Here is a 13,749-nt window from a genome sequence, read left to right as displayed (position 1 = left end):
GATCACGTAGGAATGCCCTAAGGGAAGAGATTTGGGGCTGTGGATAAGAAGGGGTGATGGACATCAACCCCTTTGTCAAAGCCTGAGTCCTTGTTCTTAGATGTGAGAAATCCAAGTCTCCTGGCTGCCTTTGTCTCTGTTGACTCAGGCCTGCGGAAATAGCAGGGGAGGTTCAGCCCAGACCAGAAATGGCAGACCCCTGGGGTAATCAGGCCTGGGACATAGAATATGCAAGGTCCTTTGAGATCTGTTTGCTGGAGGATGTTATTAGATTAGAATTTGAAGGCACAGACAGGAAACCAAAACTAGCCCTTTAAGCAATATGTTAAAACTCCAATCTCTGCCCAGAATCACAGCAGGAGTTCTGTCTGCACCTTTGTAAGTCACCTGCTTCTTTTGATCTTTTCTGCCAGACTGTGAATCCACAAACTAAATCTATATTCTCAATAAAAATCTGCTTGGGAATGGAGATGAGGCGCTCTCCACTAGAGAGAGTAGCCATTCTGTCCCTGTTTCCCCACAGGACCTGGTTGTCTCTGTGTATGTTTTCCTCATGTTTTGATGAGCATCCACAGCAGAGATGGATACTGCTGGCTGGTATCTGCCACAACCTTACCAACTTTCTTCATTTGCTTCACTCCTGATCTTTTTTTGAAGATTCAACCCAGATGTCATCATTTCTGGGAAACCTGCCTTAATCTTCTGGTTTGATTTTTTTTTTCTGTAATGTTTTCTTTCCCAATACTCATTGCAGACCAATATTTCAGCCATTATGGCACTATATTATAACTGTTCATGGTTTATGTTTTGTACTTGGCTGGTATTTTACTTGGTGTCTTCCTTACCATGCTGTGAGAAATTTGAGAGGAAGATGGTGTATTATCAATTTTTCAATTTCCACTGCTTAGCATAGAAAGTGGTGCATATAGCAGATGTTTATAAATCTTTGTTGAATGGATGAGTGGAGAGCACAGATCCTATGTACTGTCTGTATGGTTCACAGGTGGTACAGAGACTGGTGTTCAGGCTATGTTCAGTTTACCAGAGAAGGTTTTCTTATCTCTGGGTATTATTTGAAACTAACCCATAACTCTTGCATCAAATTGAGATTGATTGAAGATTTTTGGTCTCTGAAAGATGGGTAATATTGTTTGACTAAGGTTGCAATTGTCTTGTTGAAGGCTGAGGGATTTCCATCTAAACATTAAAAGAAGAGTCAGAAAACATTTTGACCCTCTTCATCTGAGAAAATGTATCCTGGACATGGGGGCTAAGACTCTCTTAGAAGTAATTAATTACCAAGGGTACCTTTGCTCCCATCTCGCTCATTTGGGGCTGAGAAGCAGTAAATCTAGAGCTGTGTTGGAAACAATGCCCAGGATTATTCTTAAGATGAAGAATTCTACATATCTGCTTTAGGAGGATGGGGTGATAACTGGAATGAATAGGGAGCCCTATTTGGAACTACATAGAAAATGAACTGCAAAAACTCCCAGTCTCTTTTATTTGTTGGTTGGGTCAAGAACTTTGGTATAGGCTCTGTATTAATTAGAATACAGGGTAAGTTGCTAGAAGAAAGAGACCTCAAAATATGTCCTCTCCTGTAACAGTTCAGAAATATGAGGCCTATCCTGGGTGGGTATGGGCTTTGCTCCCTGAGGTCATCAATGGGCCATGGTTCCTTTTGTCTTACTGTCTTTTATTCCTTACATAAGAAGTAGGTAAACTCTATTATACTGTAGAATCATCTGGAAAGTATGCTGGGCTCTATTGTCAAGTTTCTGATTCAGGTCTTCATGGGTCCTGAGAATCTACATTTCTAACAACGTTTCAGACGATGCTGATGTTACTTCTCTTGGAACCACACGTTGGGAGCCACTGTCCTAGGGTTTGGATCTTGTCCACTTGGTCAAAGCTGGACCCATGTTCCTACCATGGAGGAAGGAGCAAACAAAAAGTGTAAAAAGTAAAGCACTGCTGGCAAGTCCCAGAAATTGCTCACATTTCATTGGCAAGATCTTTGTAACACAATTGTCTATAAGGGAGATTGGGTAACTTCTTACTGACAGATTATGTTCCCAGCTAAGACATAGGCACTCTACTGCCAAAAGAAAGAAGGGGGAAAATGGTGGTATTTGCCCAGCCCTGCCCATGTATGGGCACTCATATGTCCTCCTCTGCTCTGGGATGTGGAGGCAGGAACAATTCTACCAGAACCTAAGAGTCTGGGGTGTCCTCAGACCCTTGAACTTGGTATGTATACAATGGCAGTAGTGGCCCAGAACACTGATTTTCTCTATCTCCCTGCTGCCCTACCCCTTTTCCTCTCTCTGCCTCAGACCTCCATATCAGGTGGCATATTTTCTTCACAAGCTGATACTATATAGCAATTGTGTTCTTATCCTGCTGATAGTGGTTGGATGCTTGAGTAGGAATGAAATTCTTCCTGTCCTTCTTGTGGATAGATGAACTCTTAAACCTCTTTCTTCAACTTGAAGCATGACCTTCAAAACAGAATTGTTTTAACCTCCCAGATTGCTTAGCGCAGAAAGTGAAAGAACTGCATTGTATCTAATAAGAGGATTTCTGATGTGTAATAAAAGTGGTCCCTAATGTGGGTTTCACTGAACTCTGGGTAAAAGCTAATATATTTTCTTTCAATAAAATTCTCAGCACCAGAGTTTACATTTTGTCAACAAAAAGCCAGTGAACTTAAAGGTTTTGCTATCTCTGGGTATTATTAAAACATTTCCCTCACTTTATTCTTACTTGCCAAGTTTTTATGACACTGAATTCTATTTCCATTGAAGTTTGTGTAGTATTATTCCCTTTAAAAGAGGTTGTGTGAGAAGGATTAACTTAGTCTGTTTCTCTACTGCTAGCCTACATCTTCATAAGCCATAAAAGCCTAGTGTAACGTCACCCCGGTTGAACTCTTTCTGTGGTGGAAAGATAATTTGAAGCTGAATAGCATTTTCCTGCAGAGGACAGTGGCTGAGCTCAGCCTCTGAAGTTCCAGTGCCTGCCTTCAAATCCTGATGCTTACTGTGTGTACTTGAATGTTTTATTTGAATTTAATAGGTCTTGGTTTTTACTCAGTAAAATGGGGCTACAAATATTACATACCTCACAGGGTGGCTGTGTTAAAGAAAAATTATTCTGAGACTTGTTAAAATGGCAAAGAAGACTTTATTCATGACTGTTGCATTAGGAGTCATGATTAGCACAATGGGGGAGAGATACAAGTCTGAGTACAACAAAGACAACTGGAGATTTATAGCCAAAGAGTAGACTGAGGGGATAAATGGATAGAAGACTACTAACAGAAGACTTCAAGGGTAAGGGGTTCTTCTAAACTGGACTAACAGAATTCGTGCTGAAGGTAGGTCAAGAACTTAGATGTCAAAGGTGGGAGATGAGGAAATTGACCAGATATCAAAGGAGGAAGATTCTTGCTATACTGATTTGGTAGGATTTTTAAAAGACAGGATCAAGGCATAGTCCAGATGAGGACTCAGAGGAACCAGACTAAAATTCATTCAAGGAGACAGTCTATCAGTGGTAAGGCTTGAATTAAATAATTCATGTAACAACATTGGGTCAGTTCCTAGCACATAGTAAAGGATAATTCAATGTGAATTATTATTATTAAGCTTAGCAATGATTACTTCTCTCTGCCATCTTATCAATATATATAAATTGGAGAATTTATTTTCATATCAAAATCCAGAGTAAATGCCATTCAGGTATCTTCTTGAATTTACCAGGAGAAATGTTTCCTTTAAGTTTTTTTTTTGTCTGCTCTGGCTCCCCTGACAGGGTGGTGTGGTGCAAGGCAGGCACAATGACAACTTGGCACTTGAGAGCTATATTCAAAAACTGGGGTGTGAGCTGGATTTTCATCTGCTGAGGAAAAATAGCAAAAATCATGTTTTGAAACACAGTGCTAAAGTCAAACCAGACACATTGCCAATGCTATCTCAATAGCAGGATGAAGCTGAGGTGAAATAATAGCTATTGATGTATGGGATTGAATTGGGATTAGAGCACCACTAGGCTGGAGAAAGTAGAGTGGCAAATTTGGACAACTATCTAAATTTCAGAGCCAGCAGAGCCTGGGATATGGTTTTAACTATTCAGATAGAGCAAATGCATTCTAGGCTAGATTTATTTAAACAGCATATAAAAGGACAATACTGCTCATTACTTGGGAGCTGAAAACATAAATAAACTTTGGATCTGGGGTGCTGGAACTCAAAGGACATGGGAGATTACCATTGTAAAGTCAGATTGTTTTGTTTTGCTGTTGAGTTAGATGAATTCCTTACATATTTTGGATATTAGCTCTGTATAAATATATGGTTTGCAAATATCCCTCCCATTCTATAGACCACCTTTTCATTTTGATTGTTCCTCTTTCTGTACAGAAAGGAGCTTCCAAGTTTGATGAAGTCCCACTTGTTTACTTTTGTTATGTTGGTTGTACTTTTGGTGGCATATCTAAAAAATCATTGTCAAAACCAATTTCAGGGAGTTTTTCCTGGAGTTGTCTAGGAGTTTCACAGTTTTATGTCTTACATTTGTCTTTAACCCATGTCAGGTTAAGCTTTGTGATCTGTGGAAGATAGGGGTCCAGTTACACTCTCTTGCATGTGAGTATTCAGTTTTCCCAGCACCATTTATTGGATCCACCCTTTCCAATTGTGTTAGCTGTGGACTTGACACATATGGCTTTTATTATGTTGAGATATGTTTCTTCTATATCTACCTTGTTGGGGGCTTTTTTTTTTAATCCAAAAAAGATGGTAAATTTTGTCAAAAAAATTTTATGCAGCTCTTGAAGTGATCATATGATTTTAATCTTCTATTCTGTTAATGTGATGGATCACATTCATTATTGATTTGTGAATATTGAATCATCCTTAAATACCAGGGATAAAATCTCACTTGGTCATGGAATATAATCCTCTTAATGTGCTATTGAATTTAGTTTGCTAGTATTTTGTTGAGAATATTTTCATCTATATTTCTCAGGGATATTCTCCTATAGCATCCTTCTTGGCTTTAGTATTAGTGTTATGCTGTCCTTATATAATTAGTATGGGAGTGTTCCCACCTCTTACATTTATTGGAAGAATTTGAGGAGAATTGGTATTAATTCTTCTTTAAGTGCTTGGTATAATTCACCAGTGAAACCATCTGGTCCCTGACTTTTCTTTGTGGAAAATTTTAACTTTTTATTTTTATTTATTGAATATATTTAACATGTAACATTGTGAAAATTTAAGATGTGCAGTGTATTGCTTACATACATTTATATATTGTAGTATGGCTGCTTTTGTATGATATTTACATAAAAACATGGAACACTTCATGAAGTTGCATGTCATCTTTGTGCAGGGGCCTTGTTAATTTTCTCTATATTGTTCCAATTTTAGTATATGTTAATTTCCTCTATATTGTTCCAATTTTAGTATATGTGCTGCCGAAGCAGGAACAGGGAGGTTTTTAATTACTGATTCAATGTCTTTACTTGTTTTGGCCTGTTTAGATTTTGTATTTCTTTGTAAATTAATCTTGGTAGGTAGTATGTTTCTAGGAATTTATCCATTTCTTCTGGGTTATCCAATTTACTTGTCTATAATTATTCATAGTAGTCTCTTATGATTCTTAGTGTTTATGTGTATTAGTTGTAGTATCTTCTCTTTGATTTCCATTCTAACACATTTTATTGATTATGCTATTACAGTTGTCCTATTTTTTCTCCCCTTTATTCCTCTCTTCCCTGCACCCCTCCTCTCACTATCATTACCCCACCTTGGTTCATGTCCATGGTCATACATATAAGTTCTTTGATTTCTCCATTTCCCATATTATTCTTAACCTCCTCCTGTCTATTTCGTATCTACCATCTTATCATATGCTTGTACCAGCATATTATCTATGCTTCTTATTCCCTGTACCTCTTCCTCCATTCCCCCCACACCCTCTGCTGATAACTCTCCATGTGGTCTCTATTTTTGTGAATCTGTTCCTGCTCTAGTTGTTTGCTTAGTTTTTTGTCTTTGTTTTTTAGATTCAGTTGTTGATAGTTGTGAGTTTGTTGTCATTTTACTGTTTGTATTTTTTATCTTCTTTTTCTTAGATAATTCCCTTTAACATTCCATATAATAAGGGTAACATTCCATATAATAAGGGCTTGGTGATGATGAACTCCTTTAACTTTATCTTATCTGGGAAGCACTTTATGTGCCCTTCCATTCTAAATGATAGCTTTGCTGGGTAGAGTAATCTTGGATGTAGGTCCTTGCTGTTCAAGGACTTTGAATACTTCTATCCAGCCCCTTCTTGCCTGCAAAGTTTCTTTTGAGAAATCAGCTGATAACCTTATGGGAACTCCTTTGTAGTAACTATCTCCTTTTCTCTTGCTGCTTTTAAGATTCTCTCCTCATCATTAATCTTGGCTAATGTAATTATGATGTGCCCTGATGTGTGGCTTTCTTGGGTCCAACTTCTTTGGATCTCTGAGCTTCCTGGACTTCTTAGAAATCTATTTCCTTTGGCAGACTGGGGAAGTTCTCCATTATGTTTTCAAATAGGATTTCCATTTCGTCTCTTCCTTTTCTCTTTCTGGGACCCCTATGATTCAGATGTTGGAATGTTTACATTTGTCCCGGAAGTCCCTGAGTCTCTTCTCATTTTTTTGAATTATTGTTTCTTCATTCTGTTCCAGATTAATTTTTATTTCTTCCTTCTAGTCCAAACTGTTGATTTGAGTTCTGATATCCTTCCTGTCACTCTTGGTTCCCTGTACATTTTCCTTTATTTCAATTTTCATAGCCTTCACTTTTTCCTCTCTTTTGTGACTGTACTCAACCATTTCTGTGAGCCTCCTGATTACTAGTGTTTTGAACTGTGCATTTGATAGGTTGGCCATCTCTTCATTGCTTAGTTGGAGTTTTCCTGGAGCTTTTATCTGTTCTTTCATTTGGACCATATTTTTTTTGTCTCAGTGCACCTATTATGTAGTGAGGGGTGGAGCTTCAGCTATTTGCTGGATCGGGATAACCCACTTCATTAGGTTGTGGTGCTGTGTGTGGGGGAGGTGTCTGAGAGGGAATAATGCTGCTTGCTCAACTCTCAGGCAGCTTTCAGCCACTTCCCCTGCTACCCACAAGCAAATTGAGCCCTTCTGGTGCTGATTCCCAGAGGGGTGGTTTTGTGTACATTCTAGGACCCTGTGGGTCTCTCCAACAAGTTTTCCTGTGAGGCTAGAAGTTTCTCCTGCTGTTTCAACCTCCACAGGTGTTTTCTGTCAGAGGTTTTGAGGCTTTATTTTCCTGTGCTAGAACCCTGGGTTGTGTAGTCTGTCTATCTCCCTAGCTATTGCTCCTGGTTTATTTGCACACAAATGTAGGGCCTCCCACTTCACCAGCTGCCACCTCGCCTGCTACTGTCCTGCAGGCACTGCCTTGCTGGGAGTCCTCTCCACCCTGGTGACCCATCTTCACCCCTCCCACCAGTCTGGATGAATATTTCTTCTTTAACTCCTTGGTTATTGAACTTCCATAAAGTTCGATTTTCTCACAGTTCTGGTTATTTTTTTGTTTTCAAATTTGTTGTCCTTGTTTTGGTTGTGTGAGGAGGCACAGTTTATTTACCTACAACTCCATGTTGGCCAGAAGTCCTGTTCTCTTTGATTTCTGATTTTATTTGGATTTTCTCTCTTTTTTCTTAGCATAGCTAAAGATTTGTCAATTTTTTATCTTTTAAGGAAAGCCAATTCTCAGGTTTTTTATCTTTTCTTTTGTTTCTCTTATCTATTTCATTTATTTCTGTTCTGATCCTTATTTACTCCCTCCTGTTAACTTTGTACTTAGTTTGTTCTTTTTATAGTTCACTGTTTATTTGAGGTCTTTCTTTTTTATTATTATCATTGTCAGTTGCTATAACTTCACTCTTAGAACTGGTTTGGATGCATCCTATAAGTTTTGGTATATTGTGTTTTCATTTTTTTTGTTTCAAGATTGTTTTAAGTTCTATTTTTTGTTTCTTCTTTGATCCCTGGTTGTTCAGGAGCATGTTCTTTAAATCTGCATATTTCTGAATTTTTTTATTTCTCCCTGTTATTTCTAGTTACCTTTTATTGTGATCAGAAAGGACACTTGATAAGATTTAAATCATTTTATATTTTCTAAAACTTGTTTTGTGACTTAACATATGATTTATCATACAGAATATTCCATGTGCACTTGAGAGCAATGTGTATTCTGTTGCTGTTGATTGGAATGTTCATATATGTAGTTCAAGTCCAATTTTTCCTTATGGATTTTCTGGCTGGATAATTTATCTACAGGGATGGGGGATAGTAGGTTTACAGTTGTGAGTACTATGAAACACAGAATTTATTCTTGTATTATTTATTTATTTATTTATTTATTTATTATTTTATTTGTGTTCCATACAAACAACTGTAAACCTATTTTTGCCCACTCCTGTATTATTGAAAGTGAGGTATTGAAGTCACTACTAGTATTATATGTATTGCTGTCTATTTCTGTCTTAGATTTATTAATATTTGTTTACTATATTTAGATGTGCAAATGTTGGGTGCATATATATTTATGATTGTTATATCCTATTGATAAATTGAACCTTTTATTATTATGTAATGACTTTGTCTCTTACAGTTTTGGTCTAAAAGTCCATTTTGTCTGATGTAATTATAGTAGCCTCCACTTTCTTTTCATTACTGTTGGCATGGAATATCTTTTTCATTCTTCACTACGAACTTATGGATGTTCATCAGGCTGAGTGAGTCATTTTATTGGCACCATATAGTTTTTTTCTTTTACCCATTCAACGTGCACAGGTAATCTGTGCTTTTCAATGTGACAATTTAATCTTTTTACGTTTAAAGTAATTTAAAAATAAATAAAATAAAGTAATTATTGATGGGTAAGGACTTACTAATACCATCTTCTTGTTTTCTGGCCATTTTGTAATTCCCTTGTTCCTTTACCATCTCTTTCTGTGTTTGTGAATTGATGTTTTTCTGTAGTGGTGTGCTTTAATTTCTTTCTTTTTATCTTTTGTGGATCTACTGTATATTTTTGTTTTGTGATTACCATGAGGCTTACATAAAACATACATACAACAATCTAGTTTAAGCTAATAACAAGTTAACCCAGAGTGTATACAACTCTACCTTTTCTTCCCCCATTTATGTTTTTTGGAAGTATTTTTATTGCTTATGCTATTACAGTTTTCCCAGTCCCCCCCCCCTTTTCTCTCTTCTGCCCTGCCCCCCAACTGTCCAACATTCCCCCCTTAGTTCATGTTCATGGTTGTACATATAAGTTCTTTGAGTCCCCTATTTCCTATACCATTTTTTATCTCTCCCCATTTATTTTATGCCTACAGATTATGCTTCTTCACTGTACATTTTACCCCTATTCCTCCCTTCCCATTCCCCACTGAAATGCCTCCATGTGATAGCCATTTCTCTGATTCTGTTCCTGTTCTAGTTGTTTGCTTAGTGTTTGTTTTCATTGTTTTTCATTTTTTTTAGGTTTGTTGATAGTTGTGAATTTGTTGTCATTTTACTGTTCATAGTTTTATTTTCTTTTTCTTAGATAAGTCCCTGTAACATTTCATATAATAATGGCTTGGTGATGATGAAGTCCTTTAACTTGACCTTATCTGGGAAGCACATTATCTGCCCTTCCATTTTAAATGAAAGCTTTGCTGGATAGAGCAATCTTGGATGTAGGTCCTTGCCTTTCATGACCTGGAATAGTTCTTTCCAGCCCCTTCTTGCCTGCAAGGTTTCTTTTGAGAAATGAGCTGATAGCTTTATGGGCACTCCTTTGGAGGTAATTCTCCTTTCTTCTTGCTTCTTTTAGGATTTTCTCTTTATCTTTAATTTTGGGTAACTTAATGATGGTGTGCCTTGGTGTGTTCCTCTTTGGGTCCAACTTCTTTGGGACTCTCTGGGCTTTTTGGACTTCCTAGAAGTCTATTTCCTTTGCCAGATTGGGGAAATTTTCCTTCATTATTTTTTTTCAAATAAGTTTTGAATTTCTTGCTCTTCCTCTTCTTCTTCTGGAACCCTTATGATTTGGATGTTGGAGTGCTTAAATTTGTCCCAGAGCTTTCTAGGCCTCTCCTCATTTTTTTGAATTCTTGTTTCTTCATTCTGTTCTGGTTAAATGTTTATTACTTCCTTTTGTTCCAAATCATTGATTTAAGTCCTGTTTTCCTTCTTGTCACTGTTGGTTCCCTGAATATTCTGCTTTATCTCATTTTGGATATCTTTCATTTCTTCCTTCATTTTTTGACCAAGCTCAATCAGATCTGTGAGTATTTTGATTACCAGGGCTTTAAATTCTCCATCAGATAGATTGGCTATATCCTCATCGTATAGTTCTCTCTGAAGTTTTGTTCTTTTCTTTCATTTGGGCCCTATTCCTTTGTCTCAGGGACCCTGTTAAGTTGTAAGGAGGTGTGGCCTTAGTCATTCACCATGGTAGGGAAGCCCCCCTTTCTGTGCTGCTATGCTACCTGCCAGGCAGGCAGGGAGGGAGCAGAGTGGGAACAATGCAGCTTGTCTGCTCATCCCTAGCACACTTTCCAATGGACTCTCATGTGAGACTGGGAGTTTCTCCCACCATAGAAACTGCCATGGTCCACTGTCAACTGAGTCTTAGTTTCCCCTTAAGTCAGCCCCACCCACCTGGCCCACAGCCTCACTGTGGTTTTTCTCAGCTGGCCAGTCCTCTCTGTCTGCTGCCTTACGAATCTGGTTGTTCTGATTGATTTTTCTTTAATTCCTTGGTTGTCAGAGTTCCATGCAGTTTGATTTTCTGGCACTTTTGGTTGTTTATTGATTTTAGATTGGTTGTTATCCTCCTTTTGGTTGTGCGAGGAAGTGAAGGGTTTCTACCTATGCCTACATTTTGGTGAGAACCCATTTATTCTTAATCCCCATTTGTTCTTAATCCCCATTTATGTTTTGATGCCACAATTTATATCTTTTTAATGTTGTGGCATTAGTAACAATTTATTGTAGCTATAGTTGTTTTTAGCACCTTTGTCCTTTAAACTTTATACTAGCAAGAAGTGATTAGCACATCACCATATTACACTATTTGGGTATTTCCAATTCAACTATGTATTCACCTTTATCAGTGTGTTTTACATTTTCATATGTGTTCGTGTTACTGATAAACATCCTTTTATTTCAGCTTGAAATTCTTCCAGCATTTTTTATAAGGCAGGTCTAGCGGTAATTAACTCCTTCAGTTTTTGTTTTTCTGAGAAAGCATCTTTCCTTTATTTCTGAAGGACAACTTTGCCAGTTATTAGTTGGCAAGTTTTTCTTCTTTTAGCACTATTAATATATCTTCCCATTCTCCTCTGGCCTTCAAGTTTTCTCTTATAGCCTTTTTTCCTTCTTGCTGCTTTAAAATTATGTCTTTGATTTTAGAGTTTTATTATAATGTGTCTCAGAGAGGCTCTATTTAAATTGATTTTGGTGATTTATGAGCTTTATGAACTCAGGTGTCCAGATTACTCCCCAGATTTGGGAAGTTGTCAGTCGTTATTTCTTTAAATAAGCTTCCTGCCCCTTTTCTTTTCCTTTCTCCTTCTTGGATTCCAGTAATTCATATGTTATTTTTATTAATGGCATCATTTAGTTCATGTAAGCTTTCTTCACTTTTAAAAAATTTATTTAAATTTATTTTACTCTAACTGGATAATTTTAAATGACCTGTCCTCTGCTTCATAGATTTTCCTGCTTAGATGAAGTCTGGCATTAATGCTCTCTATTTTTTTTCTTTTCATTTATTATATTCTTTAGTTCCGATCTTTCTGTTTGACTTTTTAAATGATTTTTATCTCTGTTAAATTTCTAATTTTGTTTATGAATTGTTTTCCTAATTTAATTGAATTGTTTTCTTAGTTTATTGAACTCCTTAAAACAACTAGTTTGAATCCTTTATCTGGAAAATCACAGATCCCAATTTATCTGGGGTTGGTTCCTGGAACATTATGATATTCCTTTGGTGGTATCATGTTTCCTTGATTTTACATGTTTCTTGAAGTCTTGGGTTGCTATCTTTGATTTTGAAAAAGCAGTCTCCCTGACTAGTCTTAACTAACCTCTTCAGTGTGTCTAATCTCAGATTCTCCTTTTTCTCGAACTTCTGTGCTTGATTCTTGGACTTCTGCAAAAATCAGTTATTTTTATGCAGAAGATGATAGAAAACTCCTATTTTTCCATTTTGATGATGTCACTCTCTTAGTTACTTCATTTTGCTTTCACATGTATTATCACTTTAGCTCTTGTTATAAGAAATCTGGGAAATATGACTTCCAGAAATACCAGTACTTCTTCAATTACAAACATTCCCTAACTATGAAAGTAAATTTTAATAATAAACAGAGAGCATTATCATATTTCATTAATGACAACTGTCTATTTCTTCCCTTTCATACCTGTTTTGATGTTTTCCTACCTGTATTGCTGCTTTGAGGGCTGCCTTCAGATGGCATGAATCTCTCTGTTGCTGCTGTCCTCAGCTTATATGTCACTTTTTGTATTTACTGCTGTCCTCTAATGTGGGCCACCTGTGTTCCAATCTGTCTTCACCTAGATTCTCTGGCTTTTAATAGGAAAGCACCTATATTCCATTCTTTATCCAAGTAGAATTATTTTAGTATTTTATTAAGGTGTAATATATATCATAAGTGCATTCAGGTCACTGAATTTTCACAAACTCAACATATACATTCAACCAACCCCTAGTTCAAAAAACAGATTACTAGCTCTGCTGAATTTTTTTCCTGTCACTAATTATCCCTCTCACTGTTGCCTGTACTGAAGGCAACCACATTCTGACCTTGAACAGCACATTTTAGTTTTTTGTGTTTTTTGTATTTTATATAAGTGTAATTATATAGTATGTATCATGTTGGTTTGTTTCTTGTGCTGTCTTATGTTGTTTCTTGTCTCATATTTGTGGGATTCATCTATATTGCTAGAATGTAGAGTGCTCATTCTTATTGCTCTATGTACTCTTTTGTATGATGATATTATTTCATTCATTCAGATGTCAGGAACATTTGGCATTTCCATATTATCACTATTTTGAATAATGCTGCTAATTTATAAAACAGATTTTAAAGCTTTTTCTATTAAAGTTGGAAAGAATATTTGGAAAGTGACAAAGTTACTATTATATGTTGTCTGATTGGTAACCTTAGGAAACAAAAGATTATTCACTACTCTACCTTTAATGTATAATAGGCCTCCTATTAGTATTTTAATACTGAGGAAAATAATGATTTAAATATACCCCGCACAAGATTTCCTTTGGATTTTTCCCATTCACTATTAGTGAGAGTATTTAGCAGTGTTCATCAGGAGATGGTTCTTGACAGGAAATCAATGATTTGTTATAAGATCTTATCAAGAACAGGGAGTGGGCATTGGTTTCAGAAGGGAGTCAGAGCTTTAACTGGTTACATGGATGTCTTGGCAAATTTATTTGAAATAACATAAGAGAAAAGGGGGAACAAGGAGGATATTTGAACACTCAAAATCCATTTTCTAAAAGCATGTAAAAATTTACTATTTAATCAGTCTTCATTCCAAGCTCTCCCTGTGGGCTCTGCCAAAAATACTGTGATAAATCACACATAAAAATTGCATACACTATGCTTTTTATGAAGAAAATTCTGTAT

At 36.6% G+C, this 13,749-nt stretch overlaps 1 pseudogene; it reads right to left on the bottom strand.

Moving 5' to 3' along the window:
* Positions 1 to 5,355: 5,355 nt before the first annotated feature.
* LOC123825348 lies at positions 5,356 to 5,453 on the bottom strand (annotated as a pseudogene).
* Positions 5,454 to 13,749: the final 8,296 nt, after the last annotated feature.

Source organism: Phyllostomus hastatus, unplaced genomic scaffold (genome assembly GCF_019186645.2).
Source record: "Phyllostomus hastatus isolate PE091 unplaced genomic scaffold, TTU_PhHast_1.1 phas_contig_62, whole genome shotgun sequence".
Lineage (NCBI taxonomy): Eukaryota > Metazoa > Chordata > Mammalia > Chiroptera > Phyllostomidae > Phyllostomus > Phyllostomus hastatus.
Note: the sequence above shows the minus strand (reverse complement) of the source record. Positions and strands in the feature narration are given on the sequence as shown.